Below are 21945 nucleotides of genomic sequence, written 5' to 3' on the forward strand. Positions count from 1 at the left end.
TAATAAATTATGTGCTTACAATTTGAAATACATTTCTACAAATGAGAAGACATAAAGAGAATATTTTTCACCAAAGGACCTAGTTTGTCTAAGTATTACCAAAAGATGCCATTTATTTAAATGGGCTCATTGTAATACTTAATTTCTCCTGAGGGGGCACTGTATGGAAATTAAACACCAACTGATCTATGGAGTTCTAGCAGCACAAAAATGATACAATTGGCTGTGGGATCTGGGCAGCCCCATTTCAAAATTCAAAGGGGAATATTCAAAATGGACTTTTTTTTTCTTTTGCACAGCGCCTGATTGGTTGAAAAAGCGGGCAAAGTGGCTTTACCTCGAGAAAGGGGATGTGGCTTAAACTGTGCCAGATTTTCAGTAAACAATAACCTAAGCTGGACCCTAAAGTGACTAAAAAATTTTCTGTGGTACTATGGTATGTGTGTTTTTGGTTTATGATAACTGCATTAAGTATGCAATGGGGCTTTTTAGAGCCTGTAATAATGCAGACTGCACAGTCAGCAGCTGGATTTACCTGACTATGGGGTATACAATTCTCAATAAAGTAGACAAGAAAACTTTAGAAAAAGTTCTCTTCTTCTACATGATTTTACGTAGCCCATTAGGTGACGTTGTGAAAGTCATAAAAAATGTCAAGGTATTTGTGTAATTATAGACTGCATGCATTTTTAGCGTACCGCTTTGTTGTTTTTTTTCTCTGCAAACCTTAAGACATTTTGAATCTAAAGCAACCAATTCATTTTGATCTCCAAAATACGTGAGAGAAAGGAACGACAGACACCTTTGGCACAATGTTTCTCTGTGATCTGCGAACATAAAAGATTAGCCCAGCGCAGGACTTAGGTACAGAGCACAGTTGCTTTGTTGCAGAAAATTGCTGTAATTTTCTCCCGAGCGAGTCAGGTTGACAGCTAACCCACTCAGATTCCTTAAACCCTTTCACTGCTGGGAGCAAAAAGGATATTGAATTGACCCTTGCATATTCAATGACTGTAAAGTTAATAGGATTAAACACTACTCAATGCTGATCATTCCTGTATCCAATAATGGTGGTGCAGCATATACTATAAATAAATATTGTTGTAATGTGATTATTGACTACATATGGGAGATGATTATATATTGAATAGTGCTATTATTTCTTTAGATTGTTGTATTTTATTCATGTCCCTGATGTAATATTCATGTCCCTGATGTAATATAATGAAAGGGGTTGTCAGGCTTCAATTTTTTTTTTAATATGCTCTAATAGGAGGGGGTTTAGGACCCTCATCCTAAAGCCTGAATGGAGAATGGCTAAAAATAGCTTATCTCCTTCTGGAGAAGGCAGCATGTCAATGTGTTACTTGGACAACACATTTAAATAAATCAGAATTTTGTAATACTTCATTTCACTTCTGGAGGTGCTGCAGGGCAACTGCAAGTTCCACCAAAGATCACAGCTGATTGTCAAAGATTTTGTTATCAACTTTGTTAAAGCGGCACTCTGGTGGAAAACAAATGTTTTCAAACCAACTGGTGCTAGAAAGTTAAACAGTTTTGTAAATTACTTCTATTTACAAATCTTAATCCTTCTAGTACTTATCAAGTGCTATATACTACAGAGGGAGTTGTATAGTTCTTTACAGTCTCACCACAGTGCTCTCTGCTGACACCTTTGTCTGTGTCTGGAAGGATTTCGATTTTTAAATTGAAGTACATTACAAATCTGTTTAACTTTCTGGCATCAGTTGATTTGAAAACATCTGTTTTCCACTGCAGTACCCCTTTAACTTGACGAGACCATTGAACTCAATATTATTACAATCGCTCACATATACATATAGTGTTGCTTGTTGCCTTTGGGTCACATGAGATGTTCAGAAAGCTAAAACCGCTTCCCCAGATTTGAGATGTGGATTTGCAGAAATGGGCGATATATCTGACAGCTTGATCCTATAAAATCACTCTCTTTGAACTCAGTAGAAAGCTATGGCCATTGGTATTTTGGTGTCATTATATAGCTCAGGACAATAGTTCAGCTTCTATTATCGAAACCACTGTCTGTAGGTTATATCTCTGATAACCCAAGTATATGTTCTATGTTGTCATGTCAATGGATCAAATAGGAAACATTATAGAAACATAGAATGTGTCGGCAGATAAGAACCATTTCGCCCATTTGGTTTTCTCGAATAAATATGAATACTAGGAATAGTCCTTGTCCCTATCTTATATGAAGGATAGCCTTATGCTTATCCCATGCATGCTTAAACTCCTTCGCTGTATTTGCAGCGACCACTTCTGCAGGAAGGCTATTCCATGCATCCACCACTCTCTCAGTAAAGTAATTCTTCCTCATATTACTTTTAAACCTTTGCCCCTTTAATATAAATCTATGTCCTCTTGTGGTGATATTTCTTCTTTTAAATATGCTCTCCTCCTTTACTGTGTAGATTTTCTTTATATATTTAAAAGTTTCTATCATATCCCCTCTGTCTCTTCTTTCTTCCAAGCTATCCATGTTAAGGTCATTTAACCTTTCCTGGTAAGTTTTATCCTGCAATCCATGTACTAGTTTAGTAGCTCTTCCCTGAACTCTCTCTAGAGTATTTATATTCTTCTGGAGAAACGGTCTCCAGTATTGCGCACAATACTCCAAGTGAAGTCTCACCAGTGTTTTGTACAGCAGCATGAGCACTTTCCACTTTCTATTGCTAATACCTCTCCCTATACATCCAAGCATTCTGCTAGTATTTCCCGCTGCTCTATGACATTGTCTTCCTACCGTTAAGTCTTCTGAGATAATGACCCTTAAATCCCTTTCCTCAGACACTGAAGTTAGGACTCTATCACATAGTTTTTACATCCCAGGTACATTATCTTGAACTTATCCATATAAAAGTTTAGTTGCGTTCTGATCATTTCTCTAGTGTACCCACATTTTTTTCCATTTGGGGTATCCCTCCAGAAACATCAACGCTTTTCCAATTCTTTGTGTCATCAGCAAAAAGACCAATACCTTACCATCAAGACCTTCTGCAATATCACTAATAAAGATATTAAATAAAATGGGTCTCAGTACAGTTATATAAAGTGAAGAGCACACCGAATTTTACAAAAAGTATATATATATTAATTCTTTTGTGATTCTCTTTCGGTAAATCTTATACAGGAGCAAGGACTCCTTTACTTGCTGAAAGACCAGGCATACCCAGGCATGCACTGTATGCTAGGCTACTCAACCCCTAAGTGCTGTCATACTCTCCCACTTCCGTCTATGACCAGAATTAGATTGGAATTTTAGTTTTCACTGGAGCTCTGCAGAGAAAACCCAGATCTGGGCCATGCAAAAGACAGGAGAAGGAAGTGAGTAAGTGTTTTTATACTCCCCCACAAGCAGAGGGGCAAGGACTTCTGTCCTGCATTGCTTCTTAGTGTTCTTACTGTAAGCAATGCATCAACTCCTTACATTAATCCATGTATTCCTTCTGCTCAGTGTATAGTTTCAGGTCATTTAAGAAAGGGCACCACAGAAATTATATAGTGAAACAGGGAATCCTCTACATTCAGCAGAGATGTGCTATGCTTACTGTTCTTACAAGAAGGTAAGTGTCGATGCATAGCGATGCCACTTAACTTCTTATTCTCACTGGGCCAAATGCTCAGCGCCAGTTTCAGTGAGTACTCACTGAGCAGAAGGCATACAGTATATACCTCCTTCTCAGTACATCATTTCATGGTGCCGACAGAAACTATAATATGCAGTGAAGCACTATACTTTGATGCTTACTGTATGATCAACAAAAGCACAGAAGCAAGTAGGTTATGCAGTACACAGGGGCGGATTAAGGGCCACTGGGCCAGCCACCGATGTCGCTGCTACTGAGGATCCAGGACACTCAACCCAGATTCCTAGGCAGACAGCGCTGCTTTCTGCTGTATGTGCTGCTCACGCACATACAGCAGTAAGCCTCATCTATGTGTGAGCTGCATCTGCATCCTACACAGAGAAGAGACATGTCCTCCCCCCCCCTGCGCAGTTCAGGCGCAGATTATCGGCGCCTGCACTGTGGAGGAAGAAAAAGGCGGTCAAGAGGAGATTGATGTGTGGGACATAATCAGGTGAGCAAAATGTTTTCTTTCCATTCTGGGGAGGAACACTTTAACCCCTTAAGGACCAGGCCATTTTATACCTTAAGGACCGGAGCGTTTTTTGCAATTCTGACCACTGTCACTTTAAACATTAATAACTCTGGAATGCTTTTAGTTATCATTCTGATTCCGAGATTGTTTTTTCGTGACATATTCTACTTTAACTTAGTGGTAAAATTTTATGGTAACTTTCTTGGTGAAAAATCCCAAAATTTGATGAAAAAAATGAAAATTTTGCATTTTTCTAACTTTGAAGCTCTCTGCTTGTAAGGAAAATGGATATTCAAAATATATTTTTTTTGGGTTCACATATACAATATGTCTACTTTATGTTTGCATCATAAAATTTATGAGTTTTTACTTTTGGAAGACACCAGAGGGCTTCAAAGTTCAGTAGCAATTTTGAAATTTTTCACAAAATTTTTAAACTCACTATTTTTCAGGGACCAGTTCAGTTTTGAAGTGGATTTGAAGGGTCTTCATATTAGAAATACCCCATAAAAGACCCCATTATAAAAACTACACCCCCTAAAGTATTCAATAAAACATTCAGTAAGTGTATTAACCCTTTAGGTGTTTCACAGGAATAGCAGCAAAGTGAAGGAGAAAATTCAAAATCTTCATTTTTTACACTCGCATGTTCTTGTAGACCCAATTTTTGAATTTTTGTAAGGGGTAAAAAGGAGAAAATTTTTACTTGTATTTGAAACCCAATTTCTCTCGAGTAAGCACATACCTCATATGTCTATGTTATTTGTTCAGCGGGCGCAGTAGAGGGCTCAGAAGGGAAGGAGCGACAAATGGTTTTTGGGGGGCATGCCGCATTTAGGAAGCCCCTATGGTGCCAGGACAGCAAAAAAAAAACACATGGCATACCATTTTGGAAACTAGACCCCTCAGGGAACGTAACAAGGGGTAAAGTGAACCTTAATATCCTACAGGTGATTCACGACTTTTGCATATGTAAAAAAAATATATATTTTTTTTACCTAAAATGCTTGGTTTCCCAAAAATTTTACATTTTTAAAAAGGGTAATAGCAGAAAATACCCCCCAAAATTTGAAGCCCAATTTCTCCCGATACAGAAAACACCTCGCATGGGGGTGAAAAGTGCTCTGCTGGTGCACTACAGGTCTCAGAAGAGAAGGAGTCACATTTGGCTTTTTGAAAGCAAATTTTGCTCTGGGGGCATGCCGCATTTAGGAAGCCCCTATGGTGCCAGAACAGCAAAAAAAAACCACATGGCATACCATTTTGGAAACTAGACCCCTCGGGGAACGTAACAAGGGGTAACGTGAACCTTAATGCCCTACAGGTGTTTCGCGACTTTTGCATATGTAAGAAAAAATAATTTTTTTTTACCTAAAATACTTGTTTTCCCAAAATGTTTACATTTTTAAAAAGGGTAATAGCGGAAAATACCCCCCAAAATTTGAAGCCCAATTTCTCCCGATTCAGAAAACACCCCATATGGGGGTGAAAAGTGATCTGCTGGCGCACTACAGGTCTCAGAAGAGAAGGAGTAACATTTGGCTTTTTGAAAGCAAATTTTGCTCTGGGGGCATGCCGCATTTAGGAAGCCCCCATGGTGCCAGGACAGCAAAAAAAGCCCACATGGCATACCATTTTGGAAACTAGACCCCTCGGGGAACGTAACAAGGGGTAATGTGAACCTTAATACCCTACAGGTGTTTCACGACTTTTGCATATGTAAAAAAATATATATATTTTTTACCTAAAATGCTTGGCTTCCCAAAATTTTTACAATTTTAAAAAGGGTAATAGCAGAAAATACCCCCCAAAATTTGAAGCCCAATTTCTCCCGATTCAGAAAACACCCCATATGGGTGTGAAAAGTGCTCTGCTGGCGCACTACAGGTCTCAGAAGAGAAGGAGTCACATTTGGCTTTTTGAAAGCGAATTTTGCTCTGGGGGCATGCCGCATTTAGGAAGCCCCTATGGTGCCAGGACAGCAAAAAAAAAACACATGGCATACCATTTTGGAAACTAGACCCCTCGGGGAACGTAACAAGGGGTAATTTGAACCTTAATACCCTACAGGTGTTTCACGACTTTTGCATATGTAAAAAAATATATATTTTTTTTACCTAAAATGCTTGTTTTCCCAAAAATTTTACATTTTTTAAAAGGGTAATAGCAGAAAATACCCCCCAAAATTTGAAGCCCAATTTCTCCCGAGTACGGCGATACCCCATATGTGGCCCTAAACTGTTGCCTTGAAATACGACAGCGCTCCAAAGTGAGAGCGCCATACGCATTTGAGGCCTAAATTAGGGATTGCATAGGGGTGGACATAGGGGTATTCTACGCAAGTGATTCCCAAACAGGGTGCCTCCAGCTGTTGTAAAACTCCCAGCATGCCTGGACAGTCAGTGGCTATCTGGCAATACTGGGAGTAGTTGTTTTGCAACAGCTGGAGGCTCCGTTTTGGAAACAGTGGCGTACCAGACGTTTTTCATTTTTATTGGGGAGGGGGGCTGTGTAGGGGTATGTGTATATGTAGTGTTTTTTACTTTTTATTTTATTTTGTGTTAGTGTAGTGTAGTGTTTTTAGGGTACAGTCGCACGGGCGGGGGGTTCACAGTAGTTTCTCGCTGGCAGTTTGAGCTACGGCAGAAAATTTGACGCAGCTCAAACTTGCAGCCGGATACGTACTTTAATCCTCCGCCCATGTGAGTGTACCCTGTACGTTCACATTGGGGGGGGGAGCATCCAGCTGTTGCAAAACTACAACTCCCAGCATGTACGGTCTATCAGTGCATGCTGGGAGTTGTAGTTTTGCAACCGCTGGAGGCTCCATTTTGGAAACAGTGGCGTACCAGACATTTTTCATTTTTATTGGGGAGGGGGGCTGTGTAGGGGTATGTGTATATGTAGTGTTTTTTACTTTTTATTTTATTTTGTGTTAGTGTAGTGTAGTGTTTTTAGGGTACAGTCGCACGGGCGGGGGGTTCACAGTCGTTTCTCGCTGGCAGTTTGAACTGCTGCAGAAATTTTGCCGCACCTCAAACTTGCAGCCGGATACTTACTGTAATCCTCCGCCCATGTGAGTGTACCCTGTACGTTCACATTGGGGGGGGGGGGACATCCAGCTGTTGCAAAACTACAACTCCCAGCATGTACGGTCTATCAGTGGATGCTGGGAGTTGTAGTTTTGCAACAGCTGGAGACACACAGGTTGTGAAACACCGAGTTTGGTAACAAACTCAGTGTTTTGCAACCAGTGTGCCTCCAGCTGTTGCAAAAGCTACAACCCCCAGCATGTACGGACAGCGGAAGGGCATGCTGGGTGTTGTAGTTATGCAACAGCTGGAGGCATACTACTTTGGCTGGGGATGCTGGGGATTGTAGTTATGCAACAGCTGGAGACACACTGGTTTGCTACTTAACTCAGTGTGCCTTCAGCTGTTGCAAAACTACAACTCTCAGCAGTCACCGACAGCCAACGGGCATGCTGGGAGTTGTAGTTATGCAACCACCAGATGCACCACTACAACTCCCAGCATGCACTTTAGCTGATTGTGCAAGCTGGGAGTTGTAGTTACACAACAGCTGAAGGTGCACTTTTCCATAGAAAGAATGTGCCTCCAGCTGTTGCAAAACTACAAGTCCCAGCATGCCCATAAGGGCATGCTGGGAGTTGTGGTGGTCTGCCTCCTGCTGTTGCATAACTACAGCTCCCAGCATGCCCTTTTTGCATGCTGGGAGCTGTTGCTAAGCAACAGCAGGAGGCTGTCACTCACCTCCAGCGATCCTCGCCGCACAGGTCAGTCCCTCGTCGTCTCCGCCGTCGCCGCTTCTCCTGGGGCCCCGATCCCAACAGGGGCGCCGGGGATCGGGGTCCCCAGCACCCGGGGTGCACGTCCCGCACCCGCTCACGTCCTCCGGAAGAGGGGCGGAGCGGGTTGCGGGAGTGACACCCGCAGCAGGCGCCCTGATTGGTCGGCCGGTAATCCGGCCGACGAATCAGGGCGATCGTGAGGTGGCACCAGTGCCACCTCACCCCTGCTGCCTCTGGCTGTTCGGGGCCGTCTCTGACGGCCCCGATCAGCCAATAATTCCGGGTCACCGGGTCACTGGAGACCCGATTGACCCGGAATCCGCCGCAGATCGCTGGACTGAATTGTCCAGCGATCTGCGGCCATCGCCGACATGGGGGGTCATAATGACCCCCCTGGGCGATATGCCCCGATGCCTGCTGAACGATTTCAGCAGGCATCGGGGACCGGCTCCGCTCCAGATGGTTGCGGGGGGCCGGTAAAACACATGACGTTCTCATACGTCATGTGTCCTTAAGGACTCGGAAATGGAGACGTATGAGAACGTCATGTGTCCTTAAGGGGTTAAGGTAGGTAAAATAATTTTTCATGACCAACAGCACCAGTAACAATAATAGCTGTATACAAGAATGAAATATATACCACCACACAATAACTGGAAAATACCACCATACTGTACTGAATAAAATCACTATACACAAACCAGGATCTGCATACCATATAAGTGATTATATACAGTGCCCATATAGAGGTAGATACCAGCTGTACATAGATCTGTATACCATATAAGTGATTATATACAGGACCCCATGGCGGTAGATATTAGCTGTACACAGGATCTGTATACCATATAAGTGATTACAGTTACATTTAGGGACTCACAATTACATATTTTCTGATCGTCGGTGTCCTCTTTCTATTTCTTCTCCGTCTGGATCAGACTGCTATGTCTCTTAACATCTGCAGGACAAACATGTTAGACTCTGCCTTTTTTCAGTGCCCTCCCCTCCTCTACATAATCTTCCCATCTATAGGCCCACAAACTGTAATAATGTCTTTGGTGTCCTGCACAGTAAATGGGCAAGTAGGTAGGTAACTAGGTAGGTAGATCACAAAGCCAGATATGTAGGTAGGTGACTAGCTAAGTAGGTAGGTAGCCAGACATGTAGATAGGTGGGTAGCTAGATAGTTAGGCAGCCATGTATGAAGGCCAGATATGTGCATAGTTAGGTAGCCAGGTATGTAGGTAGATAGCAAGATATGTAGGTAGTTAGGCAGCCAGGTATGAAGTTAAGTAGCCAGGTAGTTAGTCAAGTAGATAGCCAGCATCCCTCTCCACCCAGTGATGGATCCAGAGTCTAGTCTCGGGAGGGACATTTTAAGAGTATTTTGTGTTAGTGGAAAGAAAATAAGGTGTTGCTTATAAAAGTTACAGGTGGGTAATGCCCCCATGTAGGTAGTGTCCCTAGGAAGTAGTGGCCCCTGGTAGGTCATGCCCCCAGGTAATTAATGTCCCCCAGGTAGGTAATCATTCCCCCTTGTTGGTAAATCCCCAGAGTCTAGTCTCGGGAGGGACACTATCAGAGTATTTTGTGTTAGTGGAAAGAAAATAAGGTGTTGCTTACAGAAGTTACAGGTAGGTAATGCCACCAGATAGGTAGCATCCCTAGGAGGTAGTGGCCCCTAATAGATCATTCCCCCAGGTAGTTCATGTCCCCCAGGTAGGTAGTCATTCCCCCTTGCTGGTAACCCCCCTATAAGTTTGGTAGTTTGTTCCCCTATTATTTAGGCAAAAATATAGTAGATAGTCCCCCACATTAGCTAGGTAGCAGAAGTCCCCCCCCCCCACATTCAGAAGGCAGCAGAAGTTCCCCCACATTAGCTATAGTCAGAAGTTCCCCCACATTAGATATAGTCAGAAGTTCCCCCTTACATTAGGTATAGGCAGCAGAGTTCCCCCCATATTAGGTATAGGTCGCAGAGTTCCCCCCACATTAGGAATAGGCAGCAGAGTTCCCCCAACATTAGGTATAGGCAGCAGAGTTCCCCTACATTAGGTATAGGCAGCAGAGTTCCCCCACATTAGGTATAGGCAGCAGATGCGGCTCACACATAGAGGAGGCTTTCTGCTGTATGTACGTGAGCCGCGCATACAGCAGAAAGCAGCGCTGTCTGCCTTGAAATCTGGGACAAGTGTCTTAGATCCTCAGTAGCAGTGGCAGGTCCTTTACCCAGCCGGGCCCTTGGACCATGTCCAAACGGACCAACCGGTTGGTTTGCCCCTGAAGACAACTTATCCCATGATAGGGAATATGTATCTGATCACGGGGGACCTGAACACTGGGACTCCTTGTGCTCTCCCATGAATGGTAACCTGGCACATGTTCCATTCTTTATGGGAGTGCCAAAGAGAACTGAATGCTGCACTTGGACATCTCCGGCGCTCCTCTAGAAATGAATAGTGCACATGTCATCTGCAACACATGCTCCTCTCAGAGAGACAGGGTTCCGTTCAGGAGATTGGGGGAATCTTTACACTCATAACAATTATCACTCGACTTTTTACAGATTTGGAATGAAATATACATACAAAAATAAAACATAGTATCACCACATGCAGAAATGTGTGACCTATTAAAATATAATATTATTTATCTCACTAGGTGAACATTGTAATGGAAAAAATACTAAGGGTCAGTGCCTCTGTTTTTTGGTCACACCACATCCCCCAAAACATGAAATAAAAAAAGGACCATCTACCGCAAAATGTTACTAATAAAAACACAAATCTGGACAAAAATGACTCATGGCACTGCTCCATATACAGAAAATATAAAAGTTAGAGCAGTCAGAAAATCATGAAAAAGCTATTAGAAAAAAATCAGACGTCTCCGCTGAGTCACTGCACATATGGCAGAGCTGACAGCTCTCCTGACCTGTCTGTTATGCTAAATCCTTGAGTAACCCATACAATTATAATTTTGGAGATTCTTTACTCAGAGCCCTCTGTTTTTACATTCTTCTGTTATTTCTCCACAAAATATATGGATAAGACATGGCCTTCATGGAGTTTTGTTTTCCATGTTTTCATTTTGCACAGGGAACTGATAGTAAGAATGTAGCTATAGCTGGGGTACACAGAAGTATACAATGTGGTGGACTTCAGCTGTCATTCCATTGGTCAGTAGCTCCATATCATCCGGGCTTAGTTCACAACCAAATATTACTATTCCCCGTGTCAGTAGGATGCATCCCTACAAAATCTGACACTGTCAGCAATAAATAAAAAGTTATTTCATAAGGGAATGGTTACACCCAGTTGTTGATGGTTTTATACATTTCCAGGAGGAATAAAAAAGGAATGACCCAATGTAAAGGTCTTGAAATATGTTCCAGAATCGACATTTTGTGAGACGTCAAGTATTTACAAAAAAATAGCACATCCAGAAAGAGCAGACTGACGATATTTAAAGTTATATATTCTGGCTCATCAGTGCCGAATTGTAGAATATTTTGCAGAGTGAACTTGATCTATGACCACTAAATTGTTACTACTTGACAGTATTATTCATTTTACTAGAGCTTGTACAGTGGTGGTGTACACTTGTCCATGACTGAGCATGTGTACAACTGCTAATTATTAAAGGGGTTATCCACTATAAAGTGATTACCCATACAATGATAATTTGTATGTACCTGCCAAACAGTAATGGACATCCTTAGGAAGAATCTGAGCTTGTCTTGGTGCTAAATGTTGTCAGAATACCATAATGCTGTGCCTGCCTTTTTGTGCACTGGATATTTCCTGTTCATTTTTTTTTTTAAATTCCATAGTTCCTTGTTTGTAAGTTAGAGGTAACTTTCCTCTCTCCCACGCATCAGCCACTCATTGAAACACAAATGAGCTCCGTTCCATTCAAAAGACCAGTGTTTTCTAACCAGGGTGCCTCTAGCTGTTGCAAAAATACAATTTGTTGCAGAATGATGTCTTAGCTGCATTGCAACCTGGGAAATCCTGCTATCAAAAATTTATATTAGGGCAAAAATCACATATGAATTGCAAGACCACTGTCACACACAGGTACAGACACTATATTATAAACTACACTAACTTTACAGCCCCTGTAGCATAGTCAAATAAAAAAATTCCTGGAATAGTCCTTTAATTTGTAGAAATGATCAGTGCCTCCACCAGTTTTGACCATGGTATATCACGTACCCCCTCAGCTATATATTATTCCTATAGTTGCCACTGTTTGGCCTTTTCATCATATCAATATCAACAGCATCTTCATCATTACAGATGGGAATTCACATTAAAAAGTATAGTTATCTCTAAAATTTCATTATAAGGCTATGTTCACACAACAGAATATTTACGGAATGTCCGCCAGGAAAACACGGGCTGCCATTTCGCAAATAGCAAGTGACTCTGCTTCGATAGAATTTCTGCTCTGAAATTCTGTCATGAGAATATGGCTAAATGATCTATGTGGTCTTATAATAATGGTCCAATAATATGCCCATGATACATAGTAATGCAATGCTATGGGATCCGACAGCAATAGCTTTAGCATTCATATATTGATTTACTTTATTTGCAATGAGACATATGTTGCTTAACTATGCTTGCCTTGCAGTCCCTTCTGTTTCCTCTTTTCATGTGTGCTGCATCTATATATCTTTCTCTTCACTTTTTTTTTCTCCTCTCCTTTTTTTCGCTATAGTGTTCTCAGAGAAGTGGAAAAAAATGATGTCACCAGGCTGCAAGTGACAAGGCAATGAGTCTTTGTACGGCTTCCGCTTCCAGTACCTTACTTTCCTCCCCTAAAACAAAAGTCTATGTGAAGTGGAGGAGGCGAAGTGCAAGCATACACAGAGCTCACACTGTGCACATGAGTAAGGAGGTATATTTTTACAAATAGTACAGGTTCGAGACTTTTTCCTTGCAGCTGCTATAAGAATTTCTGTTTCCATGGTAATACTGTATTAAGGACGGGAACTCACCATCAGAGAATCAGCCTTTAAAAGGAATATTCCCTTTATATTATGGATAAAGACGTTTGTAATATAAAGTCATTAGTATGGGGTTGCACCTTGTGGTATATGGATACGATGCTATCATGATCCCACTCATCCTTTGTGTAAGCTACAAAGTGGCTTATGGTATCGGATTTTAACAATATCATGTGAAATAGAATATTTCCTATGTAAAGGGCTGTATATCTGAGCAGATTTCTAAAGATTATAACAAAAATGCAATTTACTCTGATTCGTTGCAGATCTTGAATCTGGCAAATTGATTTAATACTTTTTCATGGAAGGTTTTTGCTTTTTCTTTACTTCCATTACAAACCTTGTGTTTATTCCTCACTTTAGATTTGCAGGTAAAGCCTTCTCAATCATTCCATTTCACGCCTGTGGTCAGAGGCCCATGCAAAACTGCTTAACTGCTTCAAACTAGTTGTGGGCGTACAACCTTGATAAAGATGCCAATGATGACGATGATCTATCTATCACATAAGGTGGGCGTCCTGTCTGATTCGGAATTGTACTTCTACTTTTAAAACGGTTCTAGTTTAGCTTTTAATCTAAAACCATGTATGAAGGCTCTTTAAAGAGTTGAGCATTGACTTACAGGGACCTACAATAGGTGCAACAAATGAGCCATCTCTTTCATCTAGAGGACAGCTACTTTGCACATTTTAATCCCAGGGAGCATTGCTTGGCCTATCTCCCTACTCTAGCATGATGGTCTACCTCCTCAGGACTCTGGTTCCTTTTATCTCGTGCCCCATAATATCCGGACTTGATAAAAGGTAGTATGTAGAAAAAATGTTATTGCATGCAAAACAAAGTAGTATGATACATATAGTATATATATATATATATATATATATATATATATATATATATATTTTTTTTTTTTTTTTTTTTTTTTCAATTTATATATGTATTTCAATTTATTGTCAATTTTATTGTTCTCTGATGCAGTTTAGGAGCAAAACTGAGCACTTTGTTCAACATGTGGTCTATTTAAGGGGAAGTCTAACTTTTTTTTAAATGAAGCAAACTTGGGGATTATGTGATTCCTGTGGGCTGAACTTCTAATACCCAAAAAATAGGCACCACCATGGTGGAAAATCCAGCATTTCATGCTGCATACACAAATGGCCAACCAACATGTACAAGGGTGGATGAGTTTCCTCTGTGCAGGTATCTTTACAGTGTATCAAGGAGTCAGCAACAAGTTGGACCAATTGTTAAAGGAGTTGTCTGCTCGGGACAATCCGTATCTGGTAAAAGATTTATTAAAAATAAGTAGTTCACAGGCTTTCCCCATTAGAACCCCTAGTGATCGGCTGTTATTTGTGGGGAGAGCCAGCCATAAAGTGCTTAACTTCACTGCAGTGCCAAAACAGAAGACATTGGGACTTAGATGAGGTTTATCAACAGGAACTGTGGGGGGGAGGGGGGTAATATTTCATTAGCACTGCATGTACATTGTGTGATATCTTGTTCAAGCTTCCTTGTTGCACCTTGTTGTGGGCATTTCATGCATTGTGGCACCCCCTTTTCTCTTCTTGTTCTCTGAGTATTGTTTAGATTATATGCAAACATTGGTGTTTAAGGATATTTTTGAGTATATTCTAAGGAATATCTACTATGCATAGTTTTAGTATTTTGGGGCACTTTCTGTATGGTAGGTGTCTACCCAGCTCTGTGAGATTCATCTTCATCCAGAATATTTGCTGTAAATTTCTCTTTGTAACCAGTAAGATCCTGAAAAGAAGAGCCTTCTCTATTAATGCATAATTTCCTAATAAGCTATGTGAAAATCTTTTTTTCTGAACTAGACAATGCCTTTAATATTATATCCATAGAAGTCTGTTGTGCACCTATATGTATACAGTACTCTATTCTGACTGCAGTAAATAAAGAAATACATGTGAGCTTTCAGGAGATTCAACTCTGTACTCTCCATTTATCTAAATGTCTATAGAATATCGGGACCATTATTGCCACTGATGGGGTCATTGACTGTGGACTCTGCTATCCCCACCATTCTGTAATGAGGGATGAAGGGAATTAACTGGTGAAATAAACGCTGTCAATAGTGTTTTCCTTCCATATCTGGTACGCTCTGTTTTTCAGTGGGGAGGCACGGGTTAATGGCATGACTTTACACAGCTGTGCCACTCGGCTAAAAACCAGGATGAAAAGCTATACAAAATGTTCCCTTTAATATTCATGTCAGAATGAAGAAGCTGATTATTATTCTGTAGAACAAAGGGAATTTAGACAGCTCCGCTAGAGCTACAAAGAACCCGAACGGAAGCAAATTTCCCCGTGTCAGCAATCGTAGGAGGCCAAGAAACGACTGCATCGGATGTGTGCAATGACTGACACTGCCATTCTGAGGGGGCTGGGAGGGCACATTGCCCTGTGGGGCTAGAGAGATACATCCAGGAGAATACTTTCTGTAATAGAAATTTATATTGAAATACAAATTGACTGGACCCTGAAGTGAACCTTGTGCATAGATGAGCAGACAGATTGGTATGGAATAGATGAGAGAGAGAGAGAGAGAGAGAGAAAGAGAGAGAGAGAAAGAGAGAGAGAGAAAGAGAGAGAGAGAGGGGGGGGGGGGGAGAGAGAGACAGATTTAAACGTTTGGCTGTCCTTGTCCGGTATCTGTGTTGTTGGTATTCCTAATGTCGATGTTCCTGATTTATGGATTCTAAGTTATCTGCCTCCAACTTTAGAATAGAATTATTATGCATAGTCCTTACACAGAGATGGTACCTTATGTTGTAATGCTGTTCGGGATGATACTATGATAGACTGTCTGTCTACATATATAGTGGTGGTTTGCATCTGCCAACGTACTGTCACTCCAGGCACTCACACATTCCAGCCCCTAGTCTGTACTCCCTGTACTTTCCCTGGCTGCTGCCGTGCTGTTTCTACCACTGTTGTGCCTGCTGCTATGCCTGATATAGCCTATAGGGTGCTCATGCTTTTGTTACTACTTTAATGACCAATGCACACACTCCTATTCTGTTGCCACCTATCTCTGCTAAACACTGTTTAAGTCTGCTTTGCCAATTTTCCTATGCCTGAGCAATATTGTGGTTCTCTAGTGGCCATAGTAATGGTGTGCTGTATTCCGGATGTGTATGACCTGTGCCTGACTTCACTCTTGCCTGACCCCTGTTTATTAAACCTACTCTCATGTGCCCAACTTGGATTGCTTAACACAAACCTGTGTCACCTGCCATGACCTGCTCACAACTCATACCTGGATACCAACTTGCCTTGCCTGACCTTTTGGTGCCTGGCACTGATGTCTACCTCATGTCTACCTGCACTAGCAATATTTTTGGGAAGCAACCTGGAACTGTCTATCAGCAGAAGTCCAGCTTCTGTATTCTGGAGCAGGATAATGGATACCAAATGGAATCATCTACGTATCAACATATCTATCATTTTCCCTCACTCTCTTTCTCTCTTATCAATTTATCTAAGCCACAGCCTTGTACCAATATGGTGTTCATTCTTCATTGATATCTTGTTTCCTTTGAAAGGAACATTGATGATTTTCATGCGCATATTACAAACCAATCGCAATAAACAATAAAAACACCACTTCAGCATCACTGGTAGGAATGACCTTGCATTTTAGAAATAATAAAATCTGGTTGGATTATTAGTGTGAAGAGTCCTGACTAAGGGCAGGTGTAATTAACGTAATCTGTCTCAATGTATGTAGCATTACACCTCTGGTGTGCACTTTTATCATTACAATGATAATGAATTGCCCAGCTGGGAAAAATTAGGTTTGATTAAGAAAATCTGGACTCAGCACATTATTGAGATTGAAGAGAGATGTTTACAGATGTATTGTAGAGCTTGCAAAAAATGAAAAGAAAAAAAAAAAGCAAAGTGATGGATTGGTATAATTAAAGGGTTGTGAAGGACTGAAAAAAACTGGTCTCTTATTTATCTTTTCTTTTTTTTTAAATCTAAGGACAGTGCCACCCTTTTCCATTGGTTGCATATGACATTACAGTTAGTCACCATTGAACAGCACCACTGTTGTCCATGGGACATGTATGGTATTGTTTCAAAGGTCATCTCCAGTAATGTGAATGAGGGTTGGCTATTAGAGATGAGCAAATGTTTGAAAAATTTGATTCGGCTGATTCGCAGAATTTTCCCCAAAAATGTGTTTCGGTACTAATTTATTTGCGCCAAATCTCTATTAAAAATGGCTATTTCTGGCCTACAGAGAGCCTCAATAGGGGTGTAGAACACTTTGCCTTGCTGTAACACGTATAGGGTGTGTGCTGGGTTAGTGAAATAATACTGTTATTCAGTATGGCATGCAGATCAGAGGCATCGCTATTAGAATCACTGTCACAGAGCGGCACAATGACACAGCCTGGAGTTGGCGGCAGCATGAGGAGACCATATAGTGGCTTAATGACACAGTGTGGAGGTGGCAGTAGCATGAGGAGACAATGTAGTGGCTGAATAACACAGCATGGAGTTGGTGGCAGCATGAGGAGACCATATAGTGGCTTAATGACACAGCCTGGAGTCGGCGGCAGCATGACAACAACACTTAGTAGCTGAATGACTCAGCCTGGAGTTGGCGGTAGCATGACGAATACATTTAGTGGCTGAATAACACAGCATGGAGGTGGTGGAAGCATGAAGAGACCATATAGTGGCTGAATGACCCAGCGTGGAGTTGGCGGCAGCATGAGGAAATCATATAGTGGCTGAATGACACAGTGTGGAGGTGGCAGTAGCATGAGGAGACAATGTAGTGGCTGAATAACACAGCATGGAGTTGGTGGCAGCATGAGGAGACCATATAGTGGCTTAATGACACAGCCTGGAGTCGGCGGCAGCATGACAACAACACTTAGTAGCTGAATGACTCAACTTGGAGGTGGTGGAAGCATGAGGAGACCATATAGTGGCTGAATGACACAGCGTGGAGGTGGCGGCAGCATGAGGAGACCATATAGGGGCTAAATGACAGAGCCTGGAGGTGGCAGAAGCATGAAGAGACCATATAGTGGCCGAATGACACAGCCTGGAGTTGGCGGCAGCATGAGGAAATCATATAGTGGCTGAATGACACAGTGTGGAGGTGGCAGCAGCATGAGGAGACCATATAGAGGCTGAATGACACAGCACGGAGCTGGCGACAGCATGAGGAGACAATATAGTGGCTGAATGACACAGCGTGGAGTTGGCGGAAGCATAAGGAGACCATATAGTGGCTCAATGACACAGCCTGGAGTTGGCGGCAGCATGAGGAGACCATATAGTGGCTGAATGACACAGCCTGGAGGTGACGGCAGTATGAGGAGAACATGTGGCAGTATGAGACAGCTTGGAGCTGGCATCAGCATGAGGAGAACATATGGTGGCAGAATGAGTCAGCCTGGAGCTGGCATCAGCATGAGGAGAACATATGAGGGCAAAATGAGACAGCCTGGAGGTGGCAGCAGCATCAGTAGTAGTGCGGTGGGTGGCAATACCAGTACCTGGTGATGAAGGTGGATGAAAAAAGGAGAACTTGGCATCAGATGTGTGGCATCAGGTGGGTGGCAGGATCAGAATTGTAGCTGAGGCAGGTAGGTAGAAGAAAACATTCTCTTTTGTAAAAATGTTAGTGTGCACAAGTAAGTATTGAAGATATGCGTTACCTAAAACTTAACTTTTAATAATATGCTTAGGATAAAATATATGGACCCCAATTTTTTTTTAAATCAAACCAAAAGAAAGGAGTGCCAAAAAAACACCATGTGTCACCTACACCACCAAGTATTGATGTGATACAAAGAGCTCTAAACGGTGGAAGGGAACAACGTAAGGTCCAGTGTAACCAGTGGGGGTAAAAACTTCCCCTGTAAGGCCCTACTCTCACATTATTAATTCCCTTCTTGGAAAGTGTTACTCACCCTAAAAAGGGTGGCGCCACACAGAAACCACTCCCTATTTCCACCTCAAAACATTGCCATTTCTCAGGGTTTTTAGGTGGAAATAGGGATTGGTTCCTGTGAGGGGCTGCACTTTTTAAGACGAGTAACACTTTCCTCGAAAAGGTGGAAGGGGACAACATATTTTCCATTTTAGCAGGTGGGGGTAAAAACTTCCCCTGTAAGGCCCTACTCTCGCCCTATTAATTCCCTTCTTGGGAATTGTTACCCTAAAAAGGGCGTCCCCAGACAGAAAACTATCTATTTCTGCCTAAAAACCCAGGGAAATGGCAGTGTTTGTAGGGGTAAAAAGGGAGATGTTCCTGTGTGGGGCCGACCTTTTTAGGCCGAGTAACACTTGCCAGGAAGGGAATTAATAATGCGAGAGTAGGGCCTTACAGGGAAAGTTTTTAACCTCATCGGTTACAATGGACCATACGTTGTTCCCTTACATCTTTTAGAGGTCTTTGCATCGCATCAATACTTGGTGGTGTAGGTGGCACATGGTGTTTTTTTGCACACCTTTCCTTTTGTTTCATTTAGAAAAAATGTTGGGGTCCATATATTTTATCTTAAGCATATTATTAAAAGTTAAGTTTTACATAATGCATATCCTCAATACTTACTTGTGGTCTGATGCGGAGGAATGTCTGTAACTGGGGCGCAGCACCTTAAATATGTTTTGCACTATCAATATTTATGAAGTGTTTGTGTGGCACCATGGTCAATCTACTCTGATGCATCAGGCATTGGTAGGTGGAAATCCTGGCTGATCCATGCCTGATTCATCTTCACAAAGGTCAGTCTCTCCAAATTTTCGTGGACAGACAAGTTCTCCTTGGGTTAACTATGGCCCCCACCGCACCAAACACCCGCTCTGATGGCACACTACTGGCCGGGCAGGACAGCTTTTCCAGGGAAAATACTGCATGTTGCGGCCACAAATCAAGTTTGGCTGCCCAGAAGTCCAGGTGTGTTGGTATGGTCATTTCAAGGTATGCCACCACCTTCTGGTTCAGGTCCTGCTCCACGTCTACCTGCTGCTGATGAGTTGCTTCACTATGCGGGTGAAGAAAGCTACTCATCAGCGACTGTAGACTTAGGCTGCTGCTGATGGAGCTGGTACTGCTCCTGCCACCCCACCCCACCCCTACCCAGCAGTCATAACAGTGGAAGGTGAGCACAGGGGGTTCCCGATTCAGACCTGCGAGAGGATGGACGATGGCGCCTATAGGCATCGGCCAACTGAATACATAGGATGCCTCTGTAGTAGGTCACTTTGTCCTCCCTATCAGTGGGTGTAAAAAACGGCCCCTCTTTTGTGGCGGTAGCGAGGATCCAATAAAGTGGAAATCCAGAAGTCCTCCCGCTGCCGAATGGTGACAATTCGGCTGTCACTACGCAAGCACGTGAGCATGCATCGTGCCATTTGTGCAAGTGACTCGGAGGGACTCCCTGCCTCCTTCTCCACCTCATAATGCCACTGTCTGTCTGGGTCCTCTGTCTCCCCTTCCTCATAACCCTTTAGCTCCTCTGACTGCTCCTGCTCCTCCTCTCCTGTCAGATTACTAGAAAAACATTTGGCAAAACCTAAACTGTGCTCCACTGTGCCCCACCCTCTCCTCCTCCTGTTCAGCCCCCAAAGGGCTCATGTGGCCATGAGATGTAAGCGCCACGTCTTCAGTGCCCTGACCAGCCATCATTTCCAACACATGTTGTAAGAACTGAAGCAGTGGAATGATGTCGTTCATCCGGTAATCCTGGCGACTTACTAATAACGTGGCTTCCTCAAAGGGCCTGAGCACACGGCAGGTGTCACGTATAAGCGGCCACTGGTTCACATTGAAGTTAAACAGGGGAGTCCCCCTATCCGCCTGGATCATCAAGAAATCGGTGATGGCTTTTCTCTGTTTGTACAGTTGGTCCAACATATGGAGGGCAGAATTCCAATGTGTGGCAATGTTACAAATCAGACTATGTTGGGAGATACCGTTCTGACGCTGCAGCTCAAGGAGGGTGTGCTTTGCGGTGTACGAGTGGCTGAAGTGCATGCAAAGTTTCCTTCCCATTGATTGGATGTCTTGCAAATGGGGAGAGCACTTCAGGATTGAACACGTGTGCCATGCAGGGCACATGGCTTAGCCTTTCCAATCGCAGCGCATGCAAGACGTTCTTCCCGTTGTCAGTCACCATGGTTCCCATTTCCACTTTTCATTGAGTAAGCCATGCTCCGATTTCTTTACGATTTCTTTTAGCAGTTCCTCCCCTGTGTGACTCCGTTCGCCAAGGCAAACCATGTGAAGAAACGCGTGACACCGCCGTGCCCTGCACATATGGTATGCTAAAGACTTGTCTGGGCAGTGGAGGCTGAGGACACGGTGGAGGATGAGGAGTCTTAGTCACACAGTGACTCGGCCTGAGAGCACGGAGGAGGAAGTGGTGTGACCTGTGCAAGTTGGTGTTGTGGCTGTGCAGGAACCACACTCACCCAGTGAGCCATAAAGGACATGCATTGTCCCTGACCATAGTTACAGATCCAGACTTTGGCGCTGCCATGCACTTTGGTACACACCGACAGGCTGTCCTTTCACAGTATCTAGTCCCTCTACAGATTAACATGTACAAAATAGTACACTACTTAGATGTACGTGTGTGGTATGCATTTATGAGGGCAAACAAATGCTCTACCATACACTTAAAAAAGTATTTGAGTAAAAACACCAGCCAGTGAGAACTTTTGCCTGGACTTTCACAGTATCTAGGCCCTTGACAGATTAACAGGTACAAAATAATACACTACTTAAATGTACATATATGGTATGCACTTATGAGGGCAGAAAAATGCTCTAAAGTCCACTTAAAAAAAGTATCTGAGTAAAAACATTAGGCGGTGAGAACTTTTGCCTGGACTTTCACAGTATGTAGGCCTTTGACAGATTAACAGGTACAAAATAGTACACTGCTTAGATGTAGGTATGTGGTATGCATTC

The 21945-nt window shown here is 42.6% G+C and overlaps 1 long non-coding RNA gene across 1 annotated transcript in view; it reads left to right on the forward strand.

Moving 5' to 3' along the window:
- Positions 1-350: 350 nt before the first annotated feature.
- LOC130367086 (uncharacterized) overlaps positions 351-21945 on the forward strand; it is a 68992-nt gene continuing 47397 nt past the window's right edge. Inside the window, exons 1-3 of the long non-coding RNA XR_008892071.1 lie at positions 351-436; positions 12683-12854; positions 13335-13480. This is a non-coding gene — a long non-coding RNA (uncharacterized LOC130367086). The remainder of the gene's footprint in view (positions 437-12682; positions 12855-13334; positions 13481-21945) is intronic.

This window comes from Hyla sarda, chromosome 4, assembly GCF_029499605.1.
Source record: "Hyla sarda isolate aHylSar1 chromosome 4, aHylSar1.hap1, whole genome shotgun sequence".
Taxonomy (NCBI): domain Eukaryota; kingdom Metazoa; phylum Chordata; class Amphibia; order Anura; family Hylidae; genus Hyla; species Hyla sarda.